Raw genomic sequence first — 6,000 nt, 5'->3', positions numbered from 1 at the left:
TACTAGAACTGGTGAAAAAATGGAAACCCTCTTTCAGGAAAATTTTTGAAAATGTCAAAGGTGTTCTTGTTCTGCAGGTTTCACAGAATCTTAGAGCCATAGGATTAGAAGGGACCACAAGGGTCATGTAGTCTAACCCCCTGCCAAGATGCAGGATTTGTTGTGTCTAAACCAGGGGTCGGCAACCTCTGGCATGCAGCTTGCCAGGGTAAGCACCCTGGCGGGCCGGCCAGTTTGTTTACCTGCTGCGTCGGCAGGTTTGGCCGATTACGGCTCCCACTGGCCGTGGTTCACAGCTCCAGGCCAATGGGAGCGGCGGGAAGCTGTGGCCAGCACAACCCTCCCCCATGCCACTGTCTGTGGACAGTAAGGGGATGGTAAGCTAATAGAATTCTGTCATTCAGGAATCAATTGCAAAGGAGCACAGGACAGAGCTCAGTGTGCTGAGGTGAGCAGGATGGATGGTAGCTAATAAATCACCTCATTACTTCTTGCGTCTCATTGCAGCTAGTGTTTGTAGCAGTGTGTATAATCTTATTACTGTACTGCAGTTCTTCTGTATGGCTGTGGGAAGGGGAAATTCATTTCAATCCTTATTCTGTCAGCCTTGCTCATGTTGTATAGTACCTTACTCAGAGCCAGATTCTTGATACCTTTAATCACACTGAATACTCGGGGTAGGATTCTGTGCTGTGCCTCTAAGAGGTGTAACACACCACTTCCAGCTCAGAAGGCATGGGAGGCTAAGGTAGAAGGTATCTTTGTCCTTCCTGATCCTGGGCTGTTCCTGGGGCCCTGTCTATGTTACAGCAGCCTCCCTGGGGCTACCCTATTGGCCACAGCATTGCCTGGAATCTCTGCAATGCTATATGCTGTTGGTCTTGCACCCAATGTGCCCCTCCTGTCCTGTCACCCAGTATGCTCCTTACATCAGGGCTCACGATTAGCTCTCTGGAAGGCAGTCATTTGGCTATCTCCTGCTGTGCTTATGCTACGAGAATCCTCCCCTACTCACACACACCAACCAGACAGGAGACTTTTAGTGCCCTTTTATACCACTCCAGCCCTCTGACTCAGTGTAAATGGGCCAGAGTGGAGGTAAGGATCTTGCCCTAGCATTTTACTCCATGAGTAACTACACTGGTATCCACGGGACAAGGCACAGCATCAGGTAATGCTCAATTTAAATAAAGGTTCAGAATTGAGCTCCATTGACTTCAATGGGATTATTTCCAGAGTAAGGTACTGGACCTTGTGAGTAAGTCTGGAAGAATCTGAACTTTTAGATTTTGCTTATCAGGCTAGTGATCTACAGTAAGGACAGGGCTGCAGATGTTTTCTGAGGGAAGATTGTTTTAAAAAATCTGTTTATGGCTAGCTTGTGAGCTCCTTCCTTACACTAGTGAATATTCACATGAGAAGCCACATTGCCATCAGTGCAACTATTTGTGTGAATATTTGCTCACCATTGTCAGGAAGGAGCCCACAATCTGTCTTTTAACAAATGTGTAGTTGCTGAGTTTTGGATCTACATTAGGATTTTATAGATATTCTGGGCTAGATTGTGACTTGGACTCAATGCCAATGTAAGGAAGTAAGGCTACCTGGTGCTTAGCTTCAGGTGTGTAGGCAGAGGCAGGTTCTGCACACTTATATACTTATCCCCCACCCTAGAGCAAGTGGGTGAGGGAGGGAGTGAAGCTTTGGCAACACCAACCCCACTTGCTGGTCAGTGCAACTGTTGGTAAAGGCTAGCAACAAATTATACCCCCTTTCTGAAGCAGGAAGGAGAGAGGAATTATGAATCAGAGGTGTGTCTCTGCACGATATCTTGGTGGAGATTATACATCACCCCTTGCTCCAGACTGTGCCTAAAAATACAAATTGATTTTAAAATAACTCTCATTGCCACCAGCAGAAACAGAATCCTTTCAGGTGCTCTCACTGCTGCATAAAGCTTCAGCTTCTCATGTGGGATCTAACACAGCTGCCAATCATAGAAAGTATTAAGTTACCTGGTTTATCCCTCTGATCGTGCACAATTAGTCCATCGAGTGTTTTTGCTAGTTCTTTGTCTCCAATGCTTTCCTTAGAAAAGTATCCACAGAAAAGGGTGGGTGTAAGGTTGGGATAGGGCAGTGGTTCTCAAACTTCATTGCACTGTGACCCCTTCTGACAACAAAAATTATTACACAACCCCATGCCAGAGGAGGCCCCGCAAAGCTAAGTTGCTTGGGCTTCAGCTTCAAGCCTGTGATGGGGCTCGGGCTTCAGCAGGGCTGGCATTAGACTTGCTGGGGCCCAGGGCAGAAAGCCCAAGCCCCGCCGCACAGGACCAAAGCCTGAGGTCCCTACATAGCTTCAGCCCCGTGTGGCGGGACCTGGGATTCGGCTTTCTGCCCTGGGCCCCAACGAGTCTAATGCCGGCCCTGGCGACCACATTAAAATGAACTTGGACCCACTTTGGGATCCTGACCCACAGTTTGAGAACTCCTGGGACAGGGCATTGTTCACTTGGTACAAAAAACAGTGGAAAATATGAGGCAAAGACCATGCTTTCGTCAATGTTTGGAAAATGCCAAGCACATTGTGGATGCAACTGGAAAACATAATTAATATTAGGTACTGCAAAATGCTTTTTTTTATTTATACCTCATGCAGTCCTTAATTTCAGTGGATTTACAGTGTAGAATTTGGCCTTATCATTTTTGTGCTAGGAATATTATGTCAATCTGTGAAATGTGTGTCAGTGCAGAGTGTGGGCTTTACTATCTAAAGTTGAAATCATGGAACATCCCAGACCCAGAGTCAGCATTTCAGCTTTTAAACAGAAGCTCAGATCAAAGACAGACATCTGAAGTTCTGATGCACCTCTTTGATTTGGAGATTTCAAAATTATTTTCTCCCACTCAGGCTAAGGCACAAAGTTGCATTTAAAGGTTTATACTCTATTAATGTGTCTTACTTCAGCAAATTGACCTGTTATTGCTTTAATGTGTGTAGCTTTTTCCTTTTTACTCTACTGAATTCTCTTTTCTGATTGTTCCTTAGATCTTTTACTGGCTTTGATAACTTCTAAGGAAAAAAGTTTATATGTTATGCATCTTAAATCATTCATTTTCTCATTTGCTGAGTGCTAACGATAGATTTCCCTTTGCGTTTGCTCAAATTGTTAGGGGATTTTAAAATGTTCTTTTTTCTAAAAAAAAAAAAGGAAATAAAAGATTTCCTGGTGTTCTTTGTGGATGAAAAGTTGGCATTCTATTCAACTACATTCTATTATTTAATTGCTTAACACCAATATATTGTATTGAATTTGGTGTAAATATGATGGGTCTGATACATCACTCTCTTAACTTGCTGCTACAAGAGTGTGAACGTGGTGTAACAGAGTGGGGAATCAGGCCCCATGTGTCAATAGGTAGGGAAATAGATTTGACATCAGTTTTTAAGTGGAACTCACATATGATTAGAGAGGTAGTAGAATCTCCTTCCTAGGAGGTTTTTAAGGTCAGGCTTGACAAAGGCCTGGCTGGGATGATTTAGTTGGGGATTGGTCCTGCTTTGAGCAGGGGGTTGGACTAGATGACTTCCTGAGGTCCCTTCCAACCCTGATATTCTATGATTCTATGAGATTGATGGTGAGTTCTGCTGAAAAATGAATGGCATGACATGGCCCTGTGTTTTTTGAACCATGCTCCTCATCACTGTTTACAGATTTAATAACTAGATTCACTTTAGCAGTCCAATCAGGTGCCACTTAAAACAACCTTTTAGTTCTGATAGCAAGAAAATTTTGGATCTCATCTTTACCAGCTATAAGCTAAATTGAGAGTTTACTCTCAGCCCCGGATAAAGGGTGACACTACCCTAAAGGAAGCTCTGGGGAGAGAGTATGATCCAGACACCTCACTGAATAATGGTTTCTCTGGAGCTCCTGTTTTATTAGCATGAAGGACGTATGCTGTTAGTTCATTACCGGATGTGGTATATTCCGCCCCCCCCCCCACTTCTTCATGTCCAGCCAGCTCTGCTCGCTGGGCCATAGGCTGGGGCAGAACCATAAATTCATAGATTCTAGAACTGGAAGGGACCTCAAGAGGTCATCTAGTCCAGTCCCCTGCCCTCATGGCAGGACCAAATACTGTCTAGACCATCCCTGATAGACATTTATCTAACCTATTCTTAAATATCTACAGAGATGGAGATTCCACAACCTCCCTAGGCAATTTAGTCCAGTGTTTAACCACCCTGACAGTTAGGAACTTTTTCCTAATGTCCAACCTAAACCTCCCTTGCTGCAGTTTAAGCCCATTGCTTCTTGTTCTATCCTTAGAGGCTAAGGTGAACAAGTTTTCTCCCTCCTCCTTATGACACCCTTTTAGATACCTGAAAACTGCTATCATGTCCCCTCTCAGTCTTCTCTTTTCCAAACTAAACAAACCCAATTCTTTCAGCCTTCCTTCATAGGTCATGTTCTCAAGACCTTTAATCATTCTTGTTGCTCTTCTCTGGATCCTCTCCAATTTCTCCACATCTTTCTTGAAATGCGGTGCCCAGAACTGGACACAATACTCCAGTTGAGGCCTAACCAGCGCAGAGTAGAGCGGAAGAATGACTTCCCGTGTCTTGCTCACAACACACCTGTTAATGCATCCCAGAATCATGTTTGCTTTTTTTGTAACAGCATCACACTGTTGACTCATATTTAGCTTGTGGTCCACTATAACCCCTAGATCCCTTTCTGCCGTACTCCTTCCTAGACAGTCACTTCCCATTCTGTATGTGTGAAACTGATTTTTCCTTCCTAAGTGGAGTACTTTGCATTTGTCTTTGTTAAACTTCATCCTGTTTACCTCAGACCATTTCTCCAATTTGTCCAGATCATTTTGAATCATGACCTCGTCCTCCAAAGCAGTTGCAATCCCTCCCAGTTTGGTATCATCTGCAAACTTAATAAGCGTACTTTCTATGCCAATATTTAAGTTGTTGATGAAGATATTGAACAGAGCCGGTCCCAAAACAGACCCCTGCGGAACCCCACTTGTTATACCTTTCCAACAGGATTGGGAACCATTAATAACTACTCTCTGAGTACGGTTATCCAGCCAGTTATGCACCCACCTTATAGTAGCCCCATCTAAATTGTATTTGCCTAGTTTATTGATCAGAATATCATGCAAGACCGTATCAAATGCCTTACTAAAGTCTAGGTATACCACGTCCACCGCTTCTCCCTTATCCACAAGACTCATTATCCTATCAAAAAAAGAAGAACAGGAGTACTTGTGGCACCTTAGAGACTAACAAATTTATTAGAGCATAAGCTTTCGTGGACTACAGCCCACTTCTTCGGATGTATATAGAATGGAACATATATTGAGGAGATATATATACACACATACAGAGAGCATAAACAGATGGGAGTTGTCTTACCAACTCTGAGAGGCCAATTAATTAAGAGAAAAAAAACTTTTGAAGTGATAATCAAGATAGCCCAGTACAGACAGTTTGATAAGAAGTGTGAGCATACTTACAAGGGGAGATAGATTCAATGTTTGTAATGGCTCAGCCATTCCCAGTCCTTATCAATTGATATGCAAACTAGACACAATCAACTCCGGTTTGAATAAGGACTGGGAATGATTTGCTCTTTACAAATCCATGCTGACTATTCCCCATCACCTTCCAAGTGTTTGCAGATGATTTCCTTAATTACTTGCTCCATTATCTTCCCTGACACTGAAGTTAAACTAACTGGTCTGTAGTTTCCTGGGTTGTTTTTATTTCCCTTTTTATAGATGGGCACTATATTTGCCCTTTTCCAGTCTTCTGGAATCTCTCCCGTCTCCCATGATTTTCCAAAGATAATAGCTAGAGGCTCAGAAACTTCCTCTATTAGCTCCTTGAATATTCTAGGATGCATTTCATCAGGCCCTGGTGACTTGCAGGCATCTAACTTTTCTAAGTGATTTTTAACTTGTTCTTTTTTTATTTTAT

The sequence above is a fragment of the Chrysemys picta genome, chromosome 1 (assembly GCF_011386835.1).
Source record: "Chrysemys picta bellii isolate R12L10 chromosome 1, ASM1138683v2, whole genome shotgun sequence".
Taxonomy (NCBI): Eukaryota; Metazoa; Chordata; order Testudines; family Emydidae; genus Chrysemys; species Chrysemys picta.
The sequence above is the reverse complement of the archived record's forward strand: the minus strand, read 5'-3'. Positions refer to the sequence as shown.